The 27,444-nt window shown below is 39.4% G+C and overlaps 1 protein-coding gene across 6 annotated transcripts in view; it reads left to right on the forward strand.

The window, feature by feature from the left end:
- Positions 1-6,742: 6,742 nt before the first annotated feature.
- The window catches only part of GPBP1 (GC-rich promoter binding protein 1), a 72,560-nt gene continuing 51,858 nt past the window's right edge, over positions 6,743-27,444 (forward strand). For 2 of the 6 annotated variants that reach the window (XM_072826504.1, XM_072826508.1), the window contains exons 1-2: positions 6,942-7,143; positions 8,396-9,391. The gene's annotated coding sequence lies outside the window, so the exon portion shown is untranslated. Of the gene's footprint in view, positions 6,851-6,941; positions 7,144-8,395; positions 9,406-27,444 lie in introns of those variants that run through there. The other 4 variants (XM_072826507.1, XM_072826505.1, XM_072826510.1 and 1 more) reach the window with 4 other exon arrangements.

The raw sequence follows: 27,444 nt of genomic DNA on the forward strand, positions 1-27,444 counted from the left end.
TCCAAAGCCCATGCTATTTCCAGGACTATGTGGAATCCAGATTAATCTGAGTCTATAAAATATAAATAGTAGCACTATTAAGAAAAATGGTAGCATGGATCACAACTAACTGGGACCTGGTTCATTATCATGCTAAGTAAATGATGTTATTTTGCCAAATTAAAACTATCATCCTAAAAAACAAAACAAAACAAAAATAAATAAAAATAAACTATTATCCTTGGCTTAATGATTTACCCACTGGCATATTACCATAATTTTTCCACCACTTCCTTCTCCTTCCTTTCCAAACACACTCTGAATTCAGAAATATTTATTACTACATGGTTTATAGGAGGAGAAATTAGATGCAACCTAAATATCTTTCTAGAAGGCACTGGTTAAATAAGATAAGGTAAATTCTTTCAATGGGTTCTTACATAGTTCTTTTTATTATTACATAATTCCTAAAAAATTATCAACTGTACTGACATGGAAAGATGTCCATATATCACCTACTGAAAGAAACAAATTACAGAATAGTATGTATAGCTCAATTTCATTAAAATATATATGTGTATAACATGTATAGGAAAAAATCTAGAAGGATCACAAAAACTTCACTAAAGTTTCACTCTAGAGGAATAGTTGGACATTACTTTTAATTTATATACTTTTATATTGTTTGAATTTTTTATAACAAGCTTGTATTATTTTTCACAATAAAAAGGAAGAAAAAGGTGAAAATATAATCAAAGATGCTCTCATAATAGAAACCACTGTTACTTTAATTCCTATGAATTTTAATTGAAGTCAGTTAGTGTGAACACAGTTTCTAGTCTTAGTAAAGTTGGAGTGATCTATGATTACTCTAATTCTGAAACTTGAAAGCTTAATAGTAGGTAACAGAGGGAGAAATTTTCAGATTTTACTCCCATCTCTGATTTCCTCTGATTGGCTTTTGATCATGCCATTTAGCTTCTGTCTATATCTCTATATGCTAATTAGGTAATTAGGCTCAATGTTATGGGAAGCATTAATTCATTTAAGTAGGATGGTTTGGGAGGGTTGCCACTTAGTTACACTTGGGAAGCTACTGTCTGATTCAATAAAGTTTCTGATGGATGATGGATTTCCTTTTATTAAATGGGCATTCAGAGTCAAAAGTGGAGGATAGTATCCCAAAATGAACTTGAAAACCCAAGAGGATAAAAAGGGAAATCCCACCACAGAGAATATTCTTAAGCTGTATCCCACGTTTATTGTACCTAGAATCAAGTTAGCAAAATAACCCAGTTTGGATTCAGTCTCTCACACATATTACAGTCTGTAACAAGGTGCAGCGGATGGGGACGATTACATGTCAGGGTTCATTGTATTCCATTTCTAGAGATGATTAAGCATAAAACATATTGAAATAGAAATCCTTTAAAAATATTGTAAAATGTGCTTTTCACGTTATGTACAACAATTTACATGCTTATAGACCTGCTGTACTTTTAAAATTGTTAAAGCTGTGTAAAAAAAGGCTGTGTTTTTGAAGTCACATATGGGCAGAGAACACTTAAACATTTTTGCTGATAATTTGTGCTTATGTTAATGGTGTTCCTCCATAGTTCCTAGTACAGAGGGAGGAGTACAGAAGTGGATGTGCCAATTAGGGAAACTGGGCCATCCATAACTGAAGCCTGGAGGAGTATTTGTCAACCTATGTATCTATTTTGTTTAAGAAGTAAGTGGTTAATTTTCCAGTGTTAGTCCTATATGAGATTTATTTTTTTTTAAGATTTTTTTATTTGAGAGAAAGAGAGAGAGAGCAAAGTGTGTGAGCAGGAGTGTGGGGAGGGGCGAAGGGAGAAAAAATCTCAAGCAGATTCCTTGCTTGGTGAGGAGCCTGACATGGGGCTGGATCCCTTGAGATCATGACCTGATTTGAAGACAAGAGTCGGATGCCAACAGATTGAGCCATCCAGATGCTCCAATCCCATATGAAATTTTAAAACTGATCATAGGAGAAAAATCTTGATAAATTTAAATTTATAATCATGGATTATACTGAGGAAACCTTAATGGAATCAGGAACCTTTTCTAATGGAAAGAAGATTGGAAAAGCTCAAAAATAGTAATCATCCTTATTATGTTCAAATAAAGAGATAATAGGACTAGTACAAAATGTTTTAAATTAAGAAATAAAATCTTATGTTAATTTTTAAAATGGAACATAGGAAAAATGAAGTTTTTAAAATATGGGAATTTTAGAACATATGAAATAATAAATGGGCATAGAAGTGTATATATACTATGACAAAGATATAACACACAAGGAACAAATACTTGATAAAATACATTAAAATTTAAGGTTCATTATTTCTGGGGGATGGACTATAGGTAATTTCATTTCTTTATACTCTTCTGTATCTTTTGAGTTTTCTACCATATATACTATTTTTATACTTAATTGAAATGAATGAACACCAGATTTATTGATCCAGTTTATCATTACGTTACCATAATTAAGGAGGAGATCATTTCAAAGTGAAAACTATATACTCAATCATTTTTCATGTTACATAACTTAATTAAAATAAACTTTATTTCTTGTAGAACACAGTTGTTTCTGAAACATTCCTCTTAAAAATGTTTTCATTTTTATTAAACAGTCTTTCTTTCATTCAGATAGTATTTTTTTTTTTCATTCAGATAGTATTTATAGAGTACTTACTCTGTGCCCAGCCTTGTGCCAGGTGCTAGGGACACAGCAGGGAACAAAATGGGCTTGGGCTCATGCCTTATTAAACCCACTGAGGAGAGGGACTCATTAAATCGATCAGCACAAAATTGTGAAACTTGCTAGAAAAAAGAGGAACATGCAAATATTTTTAAAAATTATATCAAAGAGAAAGCCTTTGTGAGTTTGTAATTTTTTCCAAGTTAGGTAGTTAAGCCTCAACTCACACTGTCTGTGAAGCACAAGAGTGCAATAGCAGGCCCACAACTGGTAGTCAACAGAGAACAAGAGAGGACCTTTGCACTTGGGCAGTCACTTGAAACAGGTAAGGCTGTGCTGGTGCATGGGAACAGGGGCTGAGTGGGTTATGGAGGCTTTAGTCATCTATGCCACGAGTTATATTTACTGAGGACCTTTTATGGGTTGAGTATTGTTTCAGAGAAAGGGAATGAATGGAATACTGTCCCTGACAAGGGTCACAGCACCTAGAAAGGGGGACATACAGGAGAACAAATACTGATACAAATAAGTGTAAATCCATATGAGAGTCCAGAGAAGGAAGTTCTGAGGTCTACCTGATTATGGTTTACCTGAATGTTATCTGAACAGGCTCTCCAGAGACAAGAAACAAGCATTTATAAAGCAGAGAGTGGGAAGGAGAAAGGCAATCTAGTTAAAGGGAATAATATTTGCATAGAATGTTTAAGAATAAGGGAAATTCTGAGAACTGCAGTTAGTATGGGGCTAAAATAAAGACTACATGTGGGGAAGTGATGCATCTAACAAAAATTGGAGAGTTTACATCTGGGCTGAAACTTTGCTATTGCTATGAATAAATAAGAAAAAGGCATAATTGCTGCTTTCAAGGATATTTCAGTTCAGTGGTAGAAATAGTAAGAAAATCAGCAATTACAATCTAGTGTTTACTAAGTGTAGGAGAAATGATAAGGAAGGTCCTGGACCTTTTCAGGATCAAGGTAGAAGTAGGAATGGGTAGATAATTAATCAAGAGGGAAGCATAGGATTGTACAATGGGAACACAGAAAAAGATATAGTTTCGAAGGACTCAAGGTTTCCGACACAAACATAATTGTTCAGTTCACTTTTTAAAAATGATTAGAAAAGTAACATAGTCTCTTATCAAGTATAAAGAATAAAGATCCTTTGTTATTGTGCCACCTAGACATGCGCATGGTTAACAGTTTTGTAACTATTCAGTTAGATTTTGTTCTTTGATTTACAGTTTACTTAGCCAAGCAATGGAACATTAGGTAGTTTCGTAACTTTTTCTTACTGGTAGGCTGTGAAACTGATTTCATGCCACCATTTTCTTTTTACCAAGAAGCACATCATGATGTTTGTTTATCTTTAAGTTATCTCTACACCCAACATGGGACTTGATCATGGATCAAGAGTCATGTGCTCTACAGACTTAGTGGTTCAGGTGGCCCCACATCATCATTTTTAATGGCTTCGTATTTTATATATGAATGTACTGTGCCATAATTTGTTTACTCGGTCTCTTCATTTATAGGAATTCAGGTTGTTTCCCAATTTTTTTGTAGCTATAAACAATATATCAATGAATATCTTTAAAACTGTTGAACACCTTTCCCACTATTTTATTAAAATTAATTCGAAGATGTAGAATAACTGGGCAAAGAGACTCTTAAAGACCTTTTTTAAAAAATGAAAGCCAAACTATTTTCCAGAAACGCTGTAGATTTTGATTCTTTTTTTGCTTTTTCTAAAGATTATTTATTTATTTATTCATGATAATCATAGAGAGAGAGGCAGAGACACAGGTAGAGGGAGAAGCAGGCTCCATGCAAGGAGCCTGACAAGGGTCTTGATCCCGGTTCTCCATCCCGGGTCTCCAGGATCACGCCCTGGGCCAAAGGCAGGCGCTGAATGGCTGAGCCACCCAGGGATCCCCTAGATTTTGATTCTTGATAGAGTTAATGCAATTACGTATTCCTTATAGCCTCATCTAGGTTCTGTTCTTTTAAAATCTTTGCCAATCTAACAGGTGAAAAGTAGTATCTCACCATTTTCTTTTTTTTCTGATTTCTAGCGAAGTAGAATATCTTTTCATGCAATTTCTGACATACACATGACTAGCTTGTTTTCGTCCTTTGACTTTCTAAGAGTATGGCTATCTTTTCTGTCACGATTCTTAAGAGCTCTTAACATATTTTGTAAATCAAACATTCTTAGATACCACGGGTAGAACTAAGTATGTATAATTAAATACTAAACAGTTTGCAGTAAATACAATTGTTTCTCCATTTTGTTATTTTTTAGCTTTATGTCTTGTGCCATTGGAAAGGCACAATTTGTGTGTGCTCAAATCAACAATTTCTTTTCTTTTCTTTCTTTTTATTTCTTGAATTGGCATCATGCTTAGAAATAGATGCTGAAGCAGGTCTTGTCCCAATACCTCAATTACTTCTACTGAAGTACTGTGGTGTGGAGGAAAGAATGTGCATGAAGACCCTAGCACATTCAAGATGGACCGCCAAGTTGGTGGCACTCGGCTTCCCTGTCGCGCAACCTTAACTACGTTACTTAACCTGAACCAGTTTCCTCATTTGCAAAACGCTACAAATAACGTCCACTTCCTAAGCTGGTGTATGGACGAAGTGCCTGGCACAGATGCGGCATCCAGCTTGTGAAAATGCTCTTTTCCTTTCTTTGCTCTCGGCGAGGTATTATTTGCCCCAAATAGCTCTCTCCAATGCGCCTGAACCAAAAGATTGAGAGGTGTAATTTTTGTTAAGTTTGCATTCAAACATCGTATCAGGGAGCGTTTAGAAGCAGTCCATTAAAATACAAACCCCATAACGCATATAAAAGGACCATAAAGGGAATCCCCGGGTGGCTCAGCGGTTCAGCGCCCGCCCTCGGCCCAGGGCGTGATCCTGGAGACCTAGGATCGAGTCCCACGTCGGGCTCCCTGCGTGGAGCCTGCTTCTCCCTCTGCCTGGGTCTCTGCCTCTCTCTCTCTCATAAATAAGATCTTAAAAAAAAAAAAAAAAAGAAAAGGACCATAAAGTTTCTGCGCACGAAGCCCTTGTGGGCTGGGGGAGTACGGAGAGCCAAGGACTTCTTGTTTACTGGATTTTCTCTCTTTGAGACACTTCCCCCCCCCCCAAGCACATGTGGTTACTTTTCTACCTCTTAGAAAACTAACTTCACAGGTTTCAAAGACAGCCTTGAGTTACAAAGCGAAAAAGCATCGCTATTTGAGAACCATGACTACCAGGAAATCCACTGAAAAACAAGCAAACAAAAAACCAAAACTGTGTGGGGTGCGCGGGCCAGGGACCCCGTGGAATAAGAATGCTCTCACCTCCTGCAGACTTAGCAGGAAGAAAAATGATCAGCACCATCACACCCAGCAGCCGTTTTTGGCTCAAAGGGAATCCGAGCTCAGCTCCCACCGAGTCGGTCTCCGCCCGGCAGCCCGGGCTCCCGTACGTGTCATTTACGCCCGACACACTCGTATTTGCATAAGATGGTGGATCCCCTGCTTCAGGGCGCCAATTAGCCCGGCGCCCGCGCGGCCAGCGCTCCGCCCGCGCAGGGCAGCGCGCCGGCGAGCATGTGATCTGCCTTCCGCCCAGGCCCGAGCGCGGAGCCCGCGAGCCGAACGCGCCGCGGCTGCTGCGAGCGTCCAGGCAGGGATCCCTGCACGCCGCGGCACGCGCCACTCCGGCTCGCGCGGCTGCCGGCCTCCCGGCTCAGCCTGCCCCTCTCACCCTCCCGCAGGCCCCGCCATCCCAGGCTCCCCGCGGCTCCGGGCGGGGGAGGGGCGGGGGGAGGGGGCTCCTGAGCGAGCGGCGGGGAATTCCCCCTTCCACCGAACGTTCCCGATTGTTCACAGTCCTCACGTCAGCAGCAGGGGGTAATCCCCGACTCCAGCTGCTCCTGACGTCACTGCGCGGAGCCACCGCCCCCCACGCGCCCCTGCCTCCGGGGCTTCCTCGACGCCCCGCCCCTAGACGTGGCCACGCCCTGTTCCCCTCCCCCCACCCCGCCGCCCGACGTAGAGGGCGGAGCTTTTCCGGCCGGGGCGTGAGCGGTTGCTTGGGCCAGAAGGTTCTCTGGTGGAGGCGCTCCTCCTGCTGCCCCGCCCCGTAGGTTCGTTCGCACCGCTTCTTCCACACCCTTTCTCCCTCCTCCTTTTCCTCGCCCCGCCTTTCCCCTCCCTTCTCCTCAACCCCTCTAGTTCCTTCCCCGCCTCGCCACCTTCCACGATCTCGCGAGACTTGACCCAGAACATTGCGGATCGGGTCGGCGCCATTTTGGGACTGAGACTGGTTGTGGGGGAGGGAAAAGCGGCAAAAGGGGATTATTCAAAGTACCGAAAACCTCCTCCCGGGATCGAGCGCAGCGGCACCCCCAGGCCAGGGGCACCTCTGGTGTGGCAGAAGGTAACGCCGTCCCCGGTGCTCCGCGCTGGAGTCTGGGGGACGAAGGGGGGCGCCCCTGTCGGCGTCGGGGTTTGAGGGGGTCGGGAGCGGCGTTGGCGGCGCGAGGTGTGAGGCTGCCCGCGGACGCGGCGTGGGGGGTGGCGGAGAGCAGGGAGAGAGACGGCCGGCCGGCGCCGCGGCGCCCCTCCGGGTACCGACTCGGCCCCGGCGGAGTGGGGGCGGCGGCCGTGGGGAGGGGGTGGGCGGCTTAGGCTTGGCGGCTGGGGGCTGCTCGGCGGAGGCTGAGAGCGGGCCCGCCGCCCCCGGCCGGGTCTTCTCCCCCCGGCCTTCCGCACGCGCCCGCCTCCTGTGGCACTCCTGCTCCTCTCCGCGGGCCGGGGGAGTCGAGGCCGAGTTGTGGCCTTCGGCGTTTCCTCAGTAGCGCGCCCGCGCGCTCCGCCTCGCCGGGTCCGCGGCCGTGGCGGTGCCCCGGACTCGCCGCTGCCAGGTCCCCGGAGTCCTTTGGGGCCTGACGGGACCGCTTGTGTTTGCGGGGAGCGCCGCTCCTCCTGTGATTCCCGAGGACGGCGTGGCCCCTTCCGCCCCCTCGGTGCCGGGGGAAACCTGTTTTCTTAATTCGAGGAAATCGGGGACCGACACCCTGACCCCACAGCCGCCCTCGGGAGCCGGGCAAGTCTCCCCCTCAGGCGAACTGAAGCGATGTTCCTGCCCCACGTCTCACCTCCTTACTTTCTACCCTCAGTCGGGGAAAGGTCTCTCTCCTTTCAGGCATTCTGCCTCAGAGAGAGCGTCCTCTCTTCGTAGCCCCTTTTCTCTTAAGTTGCATTTGATGCTCCTGGCCCCACACCTGCCTGTTCCATTTCTCTGGGCCCAGAGAATTGAAAATAGAGGTGGTCTTTTATAAGATTCTGGGCCGGTTTCATGGTCTTAAATCTTACTCGAAAACTATAGGAAGGTTTATATAATCTCCTTGTATTATATCCGCACCCCCTTCCCAGTTGAGCTCACTTCTGGTCTCGGTAATAGCCTCTCCTACCTTTCCCTCTCCGTCTAAAGTCTTTTTCATACAGCAGACTGTTTTGGGGGCGATTGCTTGGGCAAAGCTGCTTTCAGACCCCAGTATAATTTCGTAGAAGTGAATTTCTCTCCAGAAGTTGACTCTTGGAGGTGGGGGTTAATTTTTAGCTCAAAATTAAAATTCATTGTGTAATTTAAGGTTTGTTTGTTTTTTTTGTGTGTGTGACTTTTACAGGTGATCGAATTACTCATATATGAAGATCATCTTCTAGGTTTTGTGTAAAAGGCCCCGGATATTTGAAGTGGCCATTTTGGGATTACAATGTTTTTGGATAATTTTGCCCCAGAAGTTTATTAAAAGTGGCAAGAACCATCTCTGAAGTCAATTTGTAGTAGTGAACAATTCTACAAGCTACTTAAAGAGACCCAGGCATTTCTTCAGTATTTTGGTTCAAACGGATTATATAACTGGTTAAATTATTTCAGCTGGTTTTTTTTGTTTGTTTTGTTTTTTGTTTTTTGTTTTTTTCCCCTTCCCCCCCCAACCCCCACCCCTCTCCTGTAGTTGTTCTTCAGCCAAAAACTGTAAGATATGTTTGATTTGTGTACTGAGTAGTTTCAGCAGTTTCAAATTACTGTTTAAATATTGCTGAAGTTTCATGGCAGTTTATTTTTACCTTTATTAAAAGTTTTAGGAAATTTTGACCTCAGCCCTTTTCATGTCACAATGGGACAACTTTTCTAAATGAAGACATTGAAAGAATCCAGAGTTTTTTTCATTTTATCTTTTATTTACGTGGAAATTTAAGATGTTGCAGTTTTCCAGCAGCGTGGTAGTATTGAGATAGCTGTATGTCTCTCTATATGCTGATATTTAGGAATGCTCTTCAGATGTGAAATTTTCTTTTTGTTTTTGCTTTTTGGCTCATAAATTGGATATTTCATCTGGAGTGGATAAATACAACAGTGACAAGTACATGGAATAATAAAGAAGACTTTAAAATCTTAAATCCAAGGAACTTGGCTAATTCTGGAGATAGCCATATGAAAACTTTAAAACAGAAGTATGGGTAGCTGACTTGAAGTAACTCTATGTCAAATAGTCATAGGTTAAGTATCTTCAAAGAACTTGGATATTATTTCAGAGGATACAAAATAAAAAAACAAACTGGAAAACATAAAGATTACAGAGAAAAACCCAACACCTTCCTGTGCAGTCCTTTTGGAATTTGTAAGTATTACATGGTGAGCAAACAAATACTCATTTGTAAACTGTAATGAGAGTCAAGTTTATCCTATGTTGGAAGCCTTTCAGTTTCTTGGAATAATACTGCTTGGCTTCAGTTTCCTGAACGGTGTGAAGACTACCATTAAGTGGATTGAAATGCCGAAAGAGTTAAGAATATTTCAGATCAAACAGTCCCTATGTTACCTTTTTTGTGCTTCTGAAGTAAATGAAATCCCTGTGGTCATTATTCATCTTAATTTTTATAGCTTCACAGATTGGGAAAAGGAAAAAACATATTTTATGTGTCTTGCTAGCCAGTTTATATTTTATAAATGTGAGTTTAGGCTGCTTTCTAATGGGAGTTTAGTGTTGCAATTTATTTAGGTAGTTTAGAGTAAATTATAACATGGCTTGGTTTTTAAACCTGATTCACAATAATTCATAATTCTTTTAAATAACTTGATATATTTTCTTTTTGGAAGGTTATGCTGGCTTAAGTTTATAAACAAAACTTGTTTAAGAAGTTGGAAGTAGGGCCACTTGGGTGGTTGAGCGCCTTTGGCTCAGGTCATGATCCCAGTCCCGGGATCAGGTCCCTGCATCAGGCTCCTTGTGGGGAGCCTGCTTCTCCTTCTGTCTCTGCCTGTCTCTCTGTGTTTCTCATGAATAAATAGATAAAATCTTAAAAAAAAAAAAAAAAAAAAAGCTGGAAGTATTGCTGTAATAGAGATCCTTTGACGAGTGAGAACTATATTTTAATAATTATTACATTTTTCAGTATGGAATAATAGTGTTTTTAGTGACCATTAGTTATTATCTGGTTTTTCAGTGACTCCTAGGCATAGGAATGTTTGTTATTTAAAAACTCACTTATATTTATTTTTCAGACCGTTACTATTAGTGAATATGTATGTGTAGCTAAAATTAGAATTTTTCATTTAATCAGCATTCTGAGGTAAAAGAATGTAGTTTTGAACATTTTGCCAAGATGGCTTTATAACTTGTCAGTTGCTCATTTGTTTCAAAACAGACCTTTTTTTGCTGTGCTATTGAATTATTTCACTTAGAGCATAAGAGATAGTAGAGTCCAGAAGAATGGTATCCAAATAAAACATTTTCTGATCTAAAATTGAGATTAGAATTCAGTAATTCTCTGTTAAAATAGACTGGCTTGTTTGTGTTTTGTCTGTCAGAGCTGTGTGTAGTACTTCTAATTGAGGTTCCACGTTGATTTATATTAAAAAATGGTGGGACCATTCTCTGCCTTCTTGCTTCAGAGAATATGCTATTTTATGCATCTCTCAATGGGTTTTCAAGTTACTCTTCTAGGAATATGCGTTTTAAATGTGATTAAAAAGTTGAAGTGGAAATGTTTTTTCACTGAAAGGAACATTATTTGATTATTTTCCTTTAAATTATTCCTCTTGATCATTACTCAGAGCTGTGGTATCAGGATAAAGATAATCGAGAAACAGTTTTTAAGAATTAACTTTATAATCTTTGAATAGCTTAACATTGGTGAACTTTGCTAGCGGCAATTGCTCGAGGACAGAGTTACTTACTTGAATGTTTTGATAAATATGTTCTTGGCATCAAAACAGATAGCAATGGTAATTGAAACAATTGCTGGGCTGCCTCTCCCCACCCCCCACCCCTCACTTCTTTCTTCTCTACTCCATTTTTTAAAATCTGTGGTTTAGACTACAGGTCTAAAAACTATAACCATAGTAATTAACATTTGTAGGTGATTACTGTGTCACTTACTTTGCTGTGGACTTTACATTGTATACTTTAGTTTTTAGAATAATTCTGTGAAGAAAGTGGTCTTAACTAAGTTGTATAGGTGAGAAAACTTAAGATTTTTGGGAGATTGAGACTGGGAGAAAGTAACTTGGTTAGGATCTAGATTAGGGTAGGAATCTTGGGCTCCATATTCTTTTTTTTTTTTTTTTTTTAAAGATTATATTTATTTATTCATGAAAGAGACAGAGAGAGAGAGAGAGAGAGGCAGAGGGAGAAGCAGGCTCCTCTCGGGGAGCCCAGTGCAGGCAGGACTCGATCCAGTCATGGACCCCAAGATCATGCCCTGAGCTGAAGGCAGATGCTCTACTGCTGAGCCACCCAGGTGTCCCATTGGGCTCCATATTAATCACTATGCTATACTGCTTTCTTGTGAATTATACTTCATTAATTCATTCTATTTGACATTATCTCTGGTATTTTTGTTTTTTCATCTCATATACTGTTTCTCTTTGATTAGTACTCATTACTAGTGGAACTTGGAGTTAAGCTGAAAGTAGAAGGTATTGTTGGTGTTGCTATTTGTTAGTAACTTATCTGGTAGAACTTAGCTAAAATTAAAGTGTAGTTTCAGGTTGTATTCCTGTCTTATACACCCACATCCTCTTTGCACACATATGAAGCTAAATGCATGTCAGCTTTGATTTACTTTTTCTCTGGTTTTGAACTGAGATAGGTCCATAGATTTATTTTGTGCTAAAAGCTCCTGACACTTGAGAACGGAGTAAGGGGAGGAATAGTAAGGAAGTAACAGTAGTGAGCAGAAAAAGAAAAAACGAAATTTAGAGAGGTACACCGGAAATAGGGATGGGAACTTCTACTCTGAGAGTGGAGTTAGCAGATGAGGATACAATCTAAACAGGCCAGATAATGACTTGGATATAACTAACTTTTTGTTGTTGTTGTTGTTTTATTTTTGGCAAAAATGTTTAGATAGCAATTTTGATCCAGGTAAGGATAGTGATGTAGAAATGTCTGGGAGTTAGGAGATTTTGGTTTAGGGTTTGGAAGATCTAAAAAAGGGCTTAGTGACCCATGTGTATTTACCCAACATCTTTGGTGTTAGCATTCCATAAAACTAATGGAAATAATTTTATATGAAGGCTTTATGTTAATTGTGAAGTGTAATTAATACGTGTGTAACATTTTATTCTAACTTCCAGTATTTTAAGATTCTGATTAATAGATGTCAAATCAGTATTTGTCATAGTCTGAAGTTGTTTCTCCTCTTGTTTCTGTTAATGGCATCACCTGAAACCCATTCATGCTCTGCCCCTCCCCATTTCCAGTTTATTTATTATCTAGCTTGGTCCTTCACTAAGAAAGTAACCAACTAACTCATCTCTGCCTTTTAGCTGCTTTCTCTTTTTCTCCATAGTCTCTTATGTGGCCAGAAATATAAAGTACAGTGGTTTTGTTACTTTAGCAGCCCATACTTAGGGTGGTAGATTTGGCATGTTTAGGGGGACCAGGTTGGAAAGAGATGTATTCCTTGTCCCCTTCTCCCTCTTTTTAAATGTTTTATATGTCAGGGTTTCCTAAGGGTTTTTTGATTTTTTTTGGCTATGTAGGTGGGTGTGGGAAACAGTGGTTTGAGAATTCTCTAAAATAGGTCATTTTGGGGATGCTTACATATTTTTCTGGGGAGCGGGTCCATTACTTTGAACAGGAACCTCATGAGAAACAATGTTAGTGTTACTGATAAAACTTTTGTGGTTGGAGGTTTTTCGGTTTTACCTGAAACCTTTTTTGTTAGCTGCCACACCCAGCAGAATAGTTACAAGGGCTTTTGCTCTATATCCTTTCAAGTAATTGCTAGCTTCTGCATCTTTTTATACGAGGTATCCTACTCATTTTCTTGTTCTTGAGTCATCTTTCTGTTCACAGTTTGGTGAGTGCCATGTTTTGGTGTTTCATTTTCTGCCCTTAAATTCAATTTATAGTTTATATTTTTTGAAACCTTTTAAAAAGGTTTTTTCTGTACTTACTTTTAGTCAGAAAAAGTTTTAAAATTGTTAAATATGTACTGTTTCCTTTAAAACTCAGAACTTGCAAATACACTTTAAGAAATTCTTAAACTGAGGGGTGCCTGAGTGGCAGTTGATATGTGTCTGACTCTGGATCTTACCTTAGGTGTGGTGGGTTTTGTTTTTATTTATTTATTTTTTTTTGGAGAGAGAGGGAGGGGAGAGCGGGAGGGGCAGAGGTGGAGAGAGACTTCAAAGCAAGCTCCACGCTGAGTTCCATCTTACAACCCTGAGATGATGCCCTGAGCTGAAAGGAGTCTGATGCCTAACTCGATGAGCCACCTAGGTACCCCTCAGCTCAGGTCTTAATCTCAGGGTGGTGAGTTCAAGCTCTGTGTTGGGCTCTATGATGGGCATGGAGCCTACTTAAAAAAAATTAAGCTGAAAAAAAATATTTTTAAAAGATTTTATTTATTCATGAGAGAGAGAAAGAGAGGTGGGGGGGGCGGGGCAGAGACGCAGGTAGAGGGAGAAGCAGGCTCCATGCAGGGAGCCCAACATGGGACTTGATCCCGGGTCTCCAGGATCAGGGCCCGGGTCAAAGGCGGCGCTAAACCGCTGAGCCACCAGGGCTGCTCCCTCCCCCCCGCCAAAAAAAAAAAACTGAGAAATTGTCAGGAAGTTCTCTTTATCTTTACATATGCATTGTAATAAAAGAAATTAGTTTCCAGTGAGTACAAATATTTTCTTAATACGTTTAAAATAATTGTTATCTCACATGATACCTGTGGTTCAGAAGTTTGGCAACAGTTTACCTAAGTGGTTCTGGCTCCCTCTAGGGCTTTCATAAAATCTCCAATACGGTTACCAGGGCTATAGATATTGTTTGGGGCTGGAGGATCCTTTTTGAGATGGTGTACTCCTTGGTCTCTCAGCCTTTGATGCTGGCTGTTGTCTGGAGGACTCTCTCCCTTACTGTATGTGGATCTCCTTTGAGTTCATTGAGTTGTGTGTTTTTGTTTTTGTTTTTTTTTTTTAAAGTAATGTCTACATTTATCTTGGGGCTCCAAGTCACATTCACTGAGCCAGCCAGGCTCCCCTCCTCGAGTTTCTTTAAAACATGGCAACTGCAGCTCCTAAGGCAAGTGATCTGATAGGTAGAATATCTTTTATGACCTATTCCAGGAGTCATTTCTGCCACATTCTTTCTGTTACAAGCAATTCATGAAGTCCAGCCTGAAACCAAGGGATTATAGTTAGGTTTCATCTTTTCTCAAAAGAATTTGTGGACATTTTACAGAACCACAGTAGGAGGTAATCGTTCACAACCAGTAGTTGTCAGCATAATTAGAATTAGCCAGTCTTCACAATTAGTAGGTTGGGCTGTTACAACTTTAGAGAAGAAAGTGTATTCTAAGTTTATATAAATATAGGAGATTTAAATCTTTATACTTTTATAGCCACAGTCTGAGCTTTGGAGGTAAGGTTTTTTTCCTCTCCTTTCCTGCTAACCTTTCAGTCAGTAGAATGAGAGAATTTTTTTTAAAAAAATCCCAAAATTTACCATTTTAGCCATTTTTGAGTACATATTTAAGTGGCATTGAGTATATTCACATTGTTGTGCATTCATCACCACCTTCCATCTCCAAAACTTTTTTCATCTTCCCAAACTGAAATTATCTGTACCCATTAAACATTAACTTTGCATTCCTCTCTCCCTCACCCCTGGCAGTCACCATTCTACTTTGTATTTCGATGAGTTAGACTATTGTAGGTACTTGGCATAAGTGGAATTGTGCAGTATTTGTTGTTTTGTAACTGGTTTATTTCACCTTGCATACTGTCTTCCATGTTCATCCATGTTGTAGCATATAGTAGAATCAAATTCCTTCCTTTTTAAGAGAAAAGAATAATCCATTTTATGTATCGTATGTTTATCCACTTATCTGTAAATCGACATTTTGGTTGTTTCTACTTTTGATAGTATGAATAATGTTGCAGTGAACATGGGTGTACAAATAACTTGTTTGAATCCCTGCCTTTTTTTTTTTTTTTTTTTTTAAATTCCTGCTTTTAATTCTTTTGGGTACATACTGGAAGTGGAATTGCTGGTTCATACGGTAATTCTCTTTTTCCTACCAGCAGTGCACATGGATGGGTTCCACTTGATCCATATTCTTTCCAACATTATTTGTTGTCGATGTTTTTAGTAATAGCCATCCTAATGGTTGTGAAGTGGTATCTCATTGTGTTTTTTTTTTTTTTTTTTAAGATTGATTGATGATAGATAGAGGCAGAGACACAGGAGGAGGGAGAAGCAGGCCCCTTGTGGGGAGCCTGACGTGGGACTCGCTCGGGGGACTCCAGGATCGGGCCCTGGGCCAAAGGCAGGCGCTAAACCGCTGAGCCACCCAGAGATACCCTCATTGTGGTTTTGATTTGCATTTCTCTAATGATTACTGATGGCTTCTCATTTGCTTATTGACCATTTTATATCTTTTTGAAGATGTGTATTTAAATCTTTTGCTCATTTTAAAATTTGAGTTGTAGGAGTTCTTTTTGTATTCTGGAAATCAACACCTCTCAGGAGGACTAGATTTTGATAGCTACTGTTTATCAGTGCTTACCATGTTGCCAGGCTGTTCTGTGCCTTTTAACTTGAAGTGAATTAACTAAAGCTCATGGATGGTGTGGGTGGGAATGTCTTACTGTTCTTATTTTACAAATGAAAAAATGAAAGCACAGAGATTTAAGTCACCAAAGTCACACAACCAGTAAGTGATATTTCTGAACCTACGCATTATGTATATCCAGAGCCTAGACTTCAGACTCTGATGGCTCATAGTTAAAGTTTTTAAGGTGATAATATGAGGAAAGTAGAAGTACTACTGTTTCAAGACTGAGAAGATATATTAGCCAGCCACTAACTTTTCTTTTCCTTAGTGAGATAGTTATGACTTTTTTTTTATAATATACCCTTAACATGGGTTTATTCTCATTTAGAAGTATATTACTTTTGTATCACTTCATAATTAATGTTTACAGTATTTTAGATTAGAAAGTGAAATAAGTGCTATTTCCATTGAATGATTTAAGAAACTTTGAGATTAATTTATGTAAGATCATCAGTAAGTGACAAAGTTAGGATTTGAATTCTGCTCTAAATTCTTCTGTTACGGTGGATTTTCTTAGTGTTCTAAGTAGATTTTACTCTGGAGCAGTGCTGTCCAGTAGAACTTTGAGGGAAGCATTCTTTGCACGGTTAAGTATGGTAATTGCTCGACATAGGACATTATTTGAAGTGTGGATACTGCAGAAGAAGAACTGTATTTTATTTTTATTCATTTATTTTAAAGATTTTATTTATTCATGACAGACACAGAGAGAGAGAGAGAGAGAGAGAGAGGCAGAGACACAGGCAGAGGGAGAAGCAGGCCCCATGCAGGGAGCCTGAAGCGGGACTCTGTCCTGGGTCTCCAGGGTCATGCCCTGGGTGGAAGGCGGCGCTAAACCACTGAGCCACCCAGGCTGCCCTATTTTACCTGTTTAAAAAAGATGAGATTGTCTTGTTGAATTGTAAGAATTATTTATATATATTGGGTACATGTATATGAGACATGTTTTGTACATAATTTCTCCTCGTCTGTGGTTTGCCATCATTTTCTTAATAGTGTGTTTTGAAGAACAGGCATTTTAAATGTGGAAGTAAGATTGCTGTGTGCTCTTTTGTGTCCTAAGAAATCTTTTTCTGCCCAAGGTCACAGGATCCCCTGTTTTCCAATAGAAATTTTGTAGTTTAGCTTATCCTTTTAGGTTTGTGATGCATTTTGAGTGATTTTTTTGCATGCCATGTGAGCAAAGGGTTGAGGTTCTTTTTTTCCTTTCTTTTTTTTTTTTTTAATTTGTAGATAAAAAAAATTTGTAGATGATGTCTAGTTGTCCCAGTACTATTTGTTGAGAAGGCTTTGTTTCCCATTGAGTCGCTTTGTAGAACTGTTGAAAATCTGTTTCCCATATGTGTGGAACTACTGGTATGCTTGTCAATGATACATATATATATATATATATATATATATATATATATGTATATGTGTGTGTATATATATATATATATTTTTTTTAAGGTTTATTTAATCATGAGAGACACACAGAGAGGCAGAGACAAAGGCAGAGGGAGAAGCAGGCTCCTCGCAGGGAGCCTGATGTGGGACTGTATCCTGGAATCCGGGATCATGCCCTGAGCCAAAGGCAGATGCCCAACTGCTGAGCCACCCAGGCGTCCCTCTGCTTTATTTTAAAGTCTTGTTGGCATCTTTTGTTTTCTAAAATCTTTTATAGGAAATGTGGACAAAAAGGAGAAATTGTGTGAAGTAAGACCTGTTGCAAAATAATGCCATCTTGAATTGATAGAGCAATCTTTTGTGTGATTTGAAATGTTAGGTATTATCTAATTTATACTTGAATATACTTTAAATGACAATATTTCTATTTTGGAAATGAGAAAGGAGGGCACAAACTATCAACTTTACTGACTTTAAAACATTGATTCCCCAGTGTTTCTGGGATTTCTTGAGTGTTAGTCTGCTAGAGAAGATGTTCATTGCCTCAGAAGATGTTTAAGTGCCTACTGTATGCCTGCTGTTTCCTTTGCACTGAGCATTAATTTAGTAGCAAGGCAAAAATATAAGATCCCTGAACTCCTCCAGTTGGTCTGCTCTGAAGTTCTGTGAATGCAGAGTAAATAGAATCCTTAAATTTGAATTTTGGTTTCATCCCTTCTAGTAAATAATAGCTATTTGATCATGGCCATGGCTGCGTTTATAAGACTCTTAATTCCTGCCCTAATAAAACTGGTTCTTTTCCTGCTTCACAAGGTTATCATTAGACTCAAGTAAAATATAATGAGTGCTGAATGTTTTGAAATTGTAAAATGATACAGACTTTATTTAGCAGTACTGTTATGGCTGCATCATGTAGATAGTAGTGATTGAAGGCCATTATGATCAACTAGGAGGGAGAAGACTGGATGGGGAGCAGAGATAAATTAAACTGAAAAGACAGAACTAAACAGAAACCAGGTATACTTACTTATTTATTTATTTTTAAATTTCATTTATTTATTCATAGAGACACACACAGAGGCAGAGACCCAGGCAGAGGGAGAAGCGGGCTCCATGCAGGGAGCCCGATGTGGGACTCGATCCCTGGTCTCCAGGATCACACCCCGGGCTGCAGGCGGTGCTAAACCGCTGCGCCACTGGGGCTGCCCTACTTATTTATTTTTATTTATTTTTTATTTTTTTAAAATATTTTATTTATTTACTCATGATTGGCATAGAGAGAGAGACAGAGAGACACAGGGAGAGAGAGAGAGAGGCAGAGACACATGCAGAGGGAGAAGCAGGCTCCATGCCGGGAGCCTGATGCGGGACTCAATCCCAGGACTCCAGGATCGTTCCCTGGGCCAAAGGTAGGCGCTAAACCGCTGAGCCACCCAGGGATCCCCTACTTATTTATTTTTAAGAGAGATTTTATTTAAGAGAAAACCAGGGAGAAGGAGGGGCAGAGGGAGAAGCAGATGCCCCTGCTGAGCAGGACCCTGGGATGGCAGCCTGAGCCAAAGGCAGATACTTTTTTTTTTTTTTTTTAAGATTTTATTTATTCATGAGAGAGAGAGGCAGAGATACAGACAGAGAGAAAAGCAGGCTCCATGCAGGGAGCCCGATGTGGGACTCATGCAGGGACTCCAGGATCACTCCCCGGGTTGAAGGCAGATGCTCAACTGCTGAGCCACCCAGGCACCCCAAACCCAGGTACATTTAGATTGCATTTTATAGCATGTTTAAAATTGATGTAAACATAATGCATTACATTCTTCTGAGGCAACATTTGTGTAACCTGGGATATAATACCATAGTTTATGGTACGCATTTGAGCTCAAATCTAAATCTACAATCCAGATCTCTTTCTCATATTCTACTCTTGTAATTTAATATTCTACTCTTGTAGTTTAACTGCATTCTTGAGCTCTCTACTTAGTTTACAAATTTGATATGTTCAAAACTGCACTCTTGAGTCTTTTTTAGCTCCATACTTTCTCCATTCTTTTCTAGTTCAATAAATGGATGTACAGTCCATCTAGTCAACCTAAAAAACTTGGAAATAACCTTTGATTTCTGCTTTTCCTCTTGTCTAATCATTTAGCAAATCTGTTTGAAGTAAGTACTTTTTTATTCCACTGCTATTGGACTTGTCCAAGCCCCACCATCTCTGTAACCTGAACTATTGCTGTAGTCTTGTAACTTTGTTCCTCTGCTCTTCTTGCCCCTCTGTAGTTTATTATTCACAGAGCAGGGTGTTCCCACTGGACCTAAGAATAACATGCAGACTATAGCCTTTAAGAATTACTTGTTCCCTTCATTTTTCTGCAGTCTTCCTTAATGTCTTCCTAAACCATTTGCCTTTGGCCCTCTTCTTTCTTTCTTGAACACACCATGCATTTTCCTTCCCGTCTTGGGGCTGTTATGCTTGCTCTTTCTTCTGTTTTCCCTTTGTTAGCTCAATTTTAGTTTATGTGTTACATTCTAGGTGACCCTCTAATCATTTTATGTAAAGTGGGCAACCCTGCTTCCTATATACCCTTTGGATTCTCTTGTTTATTCTAAGTACTTCTTTCAAAGTACAGTCTCTTAATTATTTGGTTTACTTTCACTCATATAGTCTTCTGAGGGTGGGGGACCTTGTCTCATTTATTTGTTATATTAGTAGTTACCTGCAGAGTAAAAGAATGAATATCTTAGATGATTTAGGTTAATGAATGTTTCCCCCCAGAATTGAGTATGTGCAAGTGGTATTTTTATTATAGAACTGCAGTTTAACTGTTTGGGGACTAGGAAAAATTTATTAGGGGATTATTATTATTATTATTTTAAATAATAAATTTATTTTTTATTGGTGTTTAGGGGATTATTTATAACTTGGTTTGTTAGATTATTTAAAAGTTGTTTTATCTGCCTAGATTTAAATAATTTGTTACAGGAGCTTCTAATCTACTTGCAGAAGACCTGCTTGGGATTTGCTGTTAGCTTCCTGAAAGAACTGCCTGATAAGGACTTAACTCATTATGACCCTTGCCTTTAAAAGGATTCCTTAGGGACACTAAGGCGCCTGGCTGGCTCAGTCAGTAGAGAGTGTGACTGTTAATCTCAGGGTTGTGAGTTCGAGCCTTCTGTAGGATGTGGAGATTACATAAAAGTAAAATTTTGAAAGAAATAAAGTGTTTCCTTGTTTGAACTGGAGGGGTTAAAACCTAGTGAAATTGTCCTCAGGTTTAAAGAGATAAAACAAACTTTAGGTTTCAAGGAGTAACTTTGAAATAAGTGAGCGAACAGAATTTTTGGCTCCTAGTGTCTTTTTTTGAAGAAGAAACATAACCTTATGTTTGCTCCTCAGAGATACAAAAGGAAGTTTGTGCCACAGAGTTTCAATTATTTTTGATATTACAAATTTTCTCAGTGTGATCTTGCTTTAGGTATAAGAGGAGCATGATAAAGGTTTCTTATAAGGGGCCTTTTTATTAAAGCTCTACAAGGATGCTACACTTGAGGCTGTTACAATGAGTGATGAGATAATTTTCATGGAATACTAGCTAGGTTGAAAACTACTTGAAAAATGCATTCAGCTGATAGGACTTCGTAAGGACTTTTCCTATGTAACTTGGTTGCCTTTGTTTTTCTAAGTGAACTGGTAGTTTTCAGATTTTTCACATGAATTACTCTTTGGTTTCTTCCATTAAAATGATTCCTTCTTACAGGGACATTGTGGAAGTGGGGAAAAAAGTGAGTGAAAATGTTTTCAACTTAGTCCTTTAAATTAGGACCATCAAGGACAGTTTGAGAGGACAGTCTGTTGGAGACTTAAGTTGGCTTATGTTGGTAGATAGCAAGTTAATGACTGCAGTTGGTAGCTCAAAACTATATCTCTTTTATGTGTTTGGGAGATTAAGATCTGTATTTTGTTTAAGGCTCCTTGTAGCTATAGGTCAGTACCTAACAGGTGAAACTAAAACTTAAGCTCAGAGTTTAGAGATTTAAATAGCTATTATAGGCTAAAATGTTGTATAAGGTGAGCTCTCTACCTAATAATACCTAAATAATCTCAGTTATTTACAGTACGTATGTGTATAGTGGTTAAGAATTTCACCTACCAGGGATCCCTGGGTGGCGCCTGCCTTTGGCCCAGGGCGCGATCCTGGAGACCCGGGATCGAATCCCACGTCGGGCTCCCGGTGCATGGAGCCTGCTTCTCCCTCTGCCTGTGTCTCTGCCTCTCTCTCTCTCTCACTGCGTGCCTATCATAAATAATAAAAAAAAAAAAAAAAAAAAAAAAGATTTTCACCTACCACTTAAGAGTGCTCTGACACTGGGGACTTGAAAATGCGTTTGTCTATATAAAAACCTGTTTTTTTGTGACGCCTGTGGCTCAGCGGTTTAGTGCCTGCCTTCGGCCCAGGGCGTGATCCTGGAGTCTCAGGATTGAGTCCTATATCGGGTTCCTTGCATGGAGCCTGCTTCTCCCTCTGCCTGTGTCTCTGCCCCTCTTTCTCTGTGTCTCTCATGAGTAAATAAATAAAATCTAAAAAAAAAAACCAACATGATTTTTGTTGTTGTTAAGATGTAAAAAAAAAAAAAAAAGCTATTTGAGAGAGCATGTGTTCACGAGCAGGGGAGGAGCAGAGGGAGAGGTAAAATCAGACTCCCCAGCTGAGTTGGGAGCCTGATGTAGGGGGTTCGATCCTACAACCTGAGATCATGACCCTGAGCCAAAGTCCAACACTTAACCAAGGGAGCCACCCAGGTGCTCCTATAAAAAAACCTTGTTTGAAGAAGAGATTACGTCAATCTCCTGGGGATGTACTGAGCACTAAATGAGATAATACTTATAAAACCCTAAGCAAATTGTTTAGCTAATTGTGTGTGTGCACACATGTGCGTCTCTGTGTCTATTCAGTATATATCTTTGGCTTCATAATCAAGAAGTTAAGGTACTTGCATTTCCAAATCTTTCACTTCATGTCAAGGATCCTGTCCCGGTTTGAATTCTTCTTCTTCTTTTTTTTTTTTTTTTCTGTTTGAATTCTTTATGAAATGACTAGTTGATAGTGTTAGGCTCGTTTTATAAATTCATTTGTTGAAACTTGTTTATTGGTCTTGGAATGCTGCTTTTCAGCCTGCCTTGGCTTAAGAAAAAGATGGGTAATGTTAAAAGTTAGAGGATTCAAGAAAAGGTAGTCAGAGCAAAGAAAATTACTTTGAATATATACCCAGTGCAGATTACAAAAAGCACAATGATTTTTAGAGAGCAGTCACCCCCTCATCCCCTCATGCCTGTTTCCCAGCGGTAGTTCGTTTTGTTTGTTTGTTTTTTTTAAGATTTTATTTGACAGAGTGCACACAAGCAAGAGGGAGAAACAGGCTTCCCACTGGGCAGGGAACCCAGTGTGGGACTCCATCCTAGGACCCCCGGGATCATGACCCGAGCTGAAAGCAGATACTCAACTGACTGAGCCACCCAGGTGCCCCCCTAGCAGTAGTCTTTATCTGAAGAAATCGCTCTTTAGGGGATCCCTGGGTGGCTCAGCAGTTTAGCACCTGCCTTTGGCCCAGGGCGCGATCTTGGAGTCCTAGGATCTGAGTCCCGCGTCGGGCTCCCGGCATGGAGCCTGCTTCTCCCTCTGCCTGTATCTCTGCCTCTCTCTCTCTCTCTCTCTCATGAATAAATAAATAAAATCTTTTTAAAGAAATCGCTCTTTATGTATTTTTCTGGAGAGACCTTATGTGTATGATGTAAGCAGTAGCATGAGGTCCACCTTGCTCTACAGCCTTCTTTTATTTAAGGAAATATTTGGAATATTATTCCATATTAATATATGTAAAGCTACCCTGTTCTTTTTATATTGATGGCTTAATGTCTACTTAACCAACTCTTTTGCTGTGCATTGGTTCCTTTTTTTTTTTTAACTGTTAGAAACAATGCTAGTTGTTATCCTTATAGATGTGAGGTACATTCTTCAAAGTGGAATTTCTTTTAAAGATTTTATTTAATTAATTAATTAATTAATTAATTAATTAATTTGAGAAAGAGGCGCCACAAGCAGGGGGAGCGGCAGAGGTGGGGGAGGAGCAGGCTCCCCACGGAGCAGGGAGCCTGATATTGATGTGTGGGGCCTTAATCCCAGGATGAGGGATCACGTCCTGAGCCAAGTGCAGGCGCTTAACTGACTGAGCCACCCACGCGGCCCCTAAGTGGGAATTTCTGGGTGTAATTTTGAGAGCTATGCTAAGTTGTTCTTCATAGAGGCATACCGACTTACAGTTCCAGCACTAATGTAATGTGGTTTCATACTTTTTCGTGGGTATTTCGCCTTCTTTCTTTCTTTCTTTCTTTCTTTCTTTCTTTCTTTCTTTCTTTCTTTCTTTCTTTCTTTCTTTCTTTCTTTTTCTTTCTTTCTTCCTTTCTTCCTTCCTTCCTTCCTTCCTTCCTTCCTTCCTTTCTTTCCTTTTCTTTCTTTTCTTTTCTTTTCTTTTCTTTTCTTTTCTTTTCTTTTCTTTTCTTTTCTTTTCTTTTCTTTTCTTTTCTTTTCTTCTTTCTTTTCTTTCTTTCTTTTTAAAGATCTTATTTATTTATTCATGAGATACCCACAGAGAGAGACAGAGACACTGGCAGAAAGAGAAGCAGGCTCCATGCTGGGAGCCCAATGTGGGATTGGATCCCAGGACTCCAGGATCATGCCCTGGGCCGAAAGGAGGTGCTCAACCGCTGAGCCACTCAGGCGCCCCATGCCTTTTTCTTTTGAATTAGAATGAAAGTTTTTCACATGTAAGACCCTTTTCTGTCAACTCTGTATGTTCTTTATTTTTTTTTTTCTTTTGATTTGTAAGAACATTTGATGTATGAAGGGAAGTCAGCCCTTTGTGCAATTTATGACAGGTTTTTCCCCCCATGTTGTTTCCTTTGACCTTGGTTGTGAATTTGTCATGTAGAATGCTTTTATGTGTTTATACTTATAATTGAATATATAAATATATTTTTTTATTTTTATCACTTCTGTTTTGTGTATTATACTTAAAAAGGCTTTCCTTCCCCCTTCTGAGATTATAAAAAATTTTCCCACATGTTCTCTTTTCACACTTAACTTTTGTCAGTAATTTTCCATCCCTTTCAGTCCTCAAATTCAGGACTTCTAGTCTTCTTTGTAAATAAATCTGATGTAAAGTTTCAGCACAATGTAACCAATTCTGGAATTAATTTGATATTATCATAATTTAGTCTGCTACATTTCACATTTTAGTAGTTTGAGGATAATCTTTACCATTAATTGCTCCTTTTTTGCTTGTAGTTACGAGGAAGAATGAGCTAATTTCCCTGCCTTCACTTTTTTCCTCCCTCTTTACTACATTCCTTAGTAGTATGCATTCTTCTGGAGGGAGAATATTGTTTAAAGTGCTGGTTTAGAGTAGCTGCTCCTTAAATGTTGATGATTTATGTCTCAGCAAACAAATATATCAGAAATGTTTCTTTATGGGAAGCAGAATTTTCCCAAGTTTATAAAGTAAAATGAGACTTGAAGATTAAGTTATTTTGGTTACTTTCTGAAAATATGTTTGTTGGGGTGGGAGCAGTGCAGAGCAGGAGGATGAGTTAACTTTCAGTAATTTGTGTGGGAGCACTTGAGACATACTGATAATGAACAAAAGAGCATGATTTTTAAGGCAGAAGGATGTTAATTACTTACTGTCCAGGTCTTGTCATTACTGGTCATGTAGCTTAGGGGTAAATTACTTATCTCTTATAAATCTGCCCCCTTTTTTTAGAGAACGTGTTTAAGCTGATCCTAGTATATCTTTTGTCTTTTTTTTTTTTTAAGCATATCTGGTTCCTTAATTAAAACCCTCATAACTTTGGCATTTTTCTCCTGATAAATACTTCAGATGAGTAATTTACCTATACCTCAACCTTTCTGATAAAGGATTTGATTCTGCAACTTTTTTTTTTTTTTTTTAAGCATTTGTTAACTGTTTAGAATGTTCTGGGGGACTGCTTTCTTGAGCCTTTTGAGTATTTTCACTGTTTAGCTAGCACTTTGCTTTGATCACATTGGCTAGTTTATTTGAATTCAGTTTATTCCATTTGAGTCCAATTTGTTTGCAATATAATTTTTAAAATGTGCCATTACCAACCCTTACAAGAAAAAGGGTCCTGTAAGCAGAATAGAAAAAAATTCAGGGATGACTTAACCCACTTCAGTTATAGAGTAGCGCTTATTTTTTGACAGTGAGTTTTACTTTATTTATTTATTTATTTATTTATTTATTTATTTATTTATTTATTTATTTATTTATTTATTTATTTTTGGTAGTGAGTTTTTATGCAAATTAAGTCCTGGGGTTCCTGGGTGGCTCAGTCATTTACACATCTCCCTTTATGCTCTGTCTTCTCGCTCACTCTCAAAATCTTAAAAGAAAAAATTAAGTTCATTAAAGTTTCACAGCTCTTGAGTTACATTGTGTATTATACCTTTAGTAGTCTAGAAATTCGAGAATTAGGGGCATCTTGTTTCCAGTAATGCTTTTTTTTCCTCTTAAATTCTTTTTGGAGGGTGAATGTAGCAATTTTTGTATATAGCAATTTAACAAATTTTTTTTTTAATCAAAGCATGGAAAGATTTTGAATAACTTGAGGTAAACTTTTTTTTAAAAAGTTTAAAGGAAAAGTTTTTTAAAAAGTTGAAAGATTTTAAATAACTTGAGGGGCGCCTGGGTAGCTCAGTCGGTTACGCGTCCCACTCTTGATTTTGGTTCAGGTCATGTCAGGGTTCTGGGATTGAGCCCAGTGTCAGGCTCTGCACTCAGCAGGGAGTCCCCTTGAGATTCTCTCCCTCTGCCTCTCCCCGTTTGTGCTTGCACTTTTCTTTCTCAAATAAATAAATCTTAAAAACAAAAAGGTAAACTGAGAATGAAAAGGGTCTTAGAAATTCCAGGTTAAAGAAGCATGAAGTTAAAACTTTTAAAGGATGGGCATTTGTAATACTCTAGATTTCTTGTGAAATTTATTAATCTGTTAAATTTGAATGCGATTTTAAGTATATTAAATAATAAGATACTGGACATTGTTTCATGGTCCAAACTGTAAAAAATAGTCAAGCAGTAGAATAATTTCCTTTAGAGGCCATATTCTGTAGGCAATAATTTTTTCTTTATTTTTATTTTGCAAATTAGGATTTTTAACTTTTTTTTTTTAATTTTTTTATTTATTTATGATAGTCACAGAGAGAGAGAGAGAGAGGCAGAGACATAGGCAGAGGGAGAAGCAGGCTCCATGCACCGGGAGCCTGATGTGGGATTCGATCCGGGGTCTCCAGGATCGCGCCCTGGGCCAAAGGCAGGCGCCAAACCGCTGCGCCACCCAGGGATCCCTGGATTTTTAACTTCTAAGTCTTTTGAGAAAGAAGGATTTTTTTTTTTAAAGACTTCATTTATTCATGGGAGACACAGAGAGGCGGAGACACAGAGTGGCAGAGACACAAGAAGAGGGAGAAGCAGGACCCATGCAGGGAGCCCGATATAGGACTCGATCCTGGGACTCCAGGATCACGCCCTGGGCCGAAGACAGGCACTAAACCGCTGAGCCACACAGGCGTCCCTTTCTTGATGTTTTTTGCAGTATTTACCATCCTTTCCTGATCATCATTACTTTATCTATTTTTTATTTTTTTCATCATTACTTTAAATACTGGCTTAAAAACAGAATTATAGGGACTCCTGGGTGGCTCAGCGTTTGAGCGTATGCCTTCCACTTAGCGTGTGATCCCGGGTCTGGGGATCCAGTCCTGCATCGGGCTCCCTGTGATGAGCCTGCTTCTCCCTCTGCCAGTGTCTCTGCTTCTCTCTCGGTGTGTCTCATGAATAAGTAAAATAAAAATCTTAAAAAAAAAAATAACAGAATTGTAGGTCCTGTTTAATTAGGACCTGTGCCATCAGAATCTACAGGGGGAGGGGCCTCTTAGGAAAGTCTGTAAATCACTCAGCACTTAACAGTGTGCATACTAAATAAAGTTTCATTATGGTATTAGAGCAATGAAAACAAAATTCAGTGGAACAAAATGTCATAGTTTTTTTTTTTTTTTTAAGATTTATTCATAAGAGATAGCAAGACATAGGCAGACACTCAATCCCTGAGCCACCCAGGTGCCCCATCATAGTATAGTTTTTAAAAGTTAAAATGTGACTT

The sequence above is a fragment of the Canis lupus genome, chromosome 5, assembly GCF_048164855.1.
Source record: "Canis lupus baileyi chromosome 5, mCanLup2.hap1, whole genome shotgun sequence".
In the NCBI taxonomy this organism is placed as follows: domain Eukaryota; kingdom Metazoa; phylum Chordata; class Mammalia; order Carnivora; family Canidae; genus Canis; species Canis lupus.